This window comes from Myotis brandtii, unplaced genomic scaffold (genome assembly GCF_000412655.1).
Source record: "Myotis brandtii unplaced genomic scaffold, ASM41265v1 scaffold441, whole genome shotgun sequence".
Lineage (NCBI taxonomy): Eukaryota > Metazoa > Chordata > Mammalia > Chiroptera > Vespertilionidae > Myotis > Myotis brandtii.
Window position 1 is genome coordinate 4667432 of NW_005366873.1, and position 1069 is coordinate 4668500.

Consider the following 1069-nt stretch of genomic DNA (forward strand, 5'->3'; position numbering starts at 1 on the left):
GGATGTTGATATGAAATTACTGATTCATTTGAAAAGTGATTTTCTCCCCAACAATTTATTATAATATTTTTAATTTTATATATGTACTTAAAATTTTCAAATGTACAGAAAATTTGAAATGATCTTACACTGAGAACCATATAAGCACTACCTGGATTCTACCATTAATACTGTATATAAAATAAGTATAGTATATTATCCACACTGTACTATATTTATTTTATCACATATCTCTTCATCTATCCATCCCTCTATTCATCTATTAATCCATCTTATTTTTAGTGAATTATAATGTAAATTACAGACACCAGTATTCTTCCCCCCAAATGCTTCAGCATGCATATCATTACCTAGAGTTCAATATTTGTTTATGGTTTTTTTCTTTCCATGTAAAATTTACACACAACGAAGTGCAGAAATGTAAGTGTACACTTGTATAACCCAAGCTCCTATCAAGATATAGAACATCACCTTCGCCCCAGAAAGTTCCCTCATGCCTTTTCCCAAGCAACTCCCTCTCTCACTTCCCCAGAGGCAATCACTATTTTGATTTAAAACAACTCCAAACAGTCGTGTTTTTGCAACCTATACATTAGAACATTCTCACTATATCACATAACTTATAAGGTTGCACAAAATTATCAGACATGAACAAAATAGATAAAGGAGCCTAAGGGGGGAAAACACGTTAAAAGTATAGCCTTAGCTGATCGATGATTCTCACTCATCATTGATGTTTCTATATCTCTCCTTCTCCCTTCCTCTCTGAAATCAATAAAAATATATTTTAAAAAAGAAAAGGAAGTATAGTCTCACCTGCTCCAACTACTCCACTTCTTAGGTTAAAAAAACAAAATACAGTTTAGAAAGCTTGGCTGCCTGTACTAGTCATCCAACTGGTCAGTAATTTATTGGCTGAGCCTAGTCTAAGGCTCTTAGGCAGCAGCTCTGCACTTCATTTTAGGATAAAAAGAACTAAAGTTTTGGAGATAATGCTGGCTCTGAGGAAGAGCTCTCCCACTCACAGGGTATGCATCTTTTTTTTTTTTAATATATTTTATTGATTTTT

General features: G+C 33.2%; 1 protein-coding gene across 2 annotated transcripts in view; it reads right to left on the bottom strand.

Moving 5' to 3' along the window:
* Positions 1-1069, bottom strand: part of ADD3 (adducin 3 (gamma)) — a 54781-nt gene that overhangs the window by 53120 nt on the left and 592 nt on the right. The window lies entirely within an intron of this gene.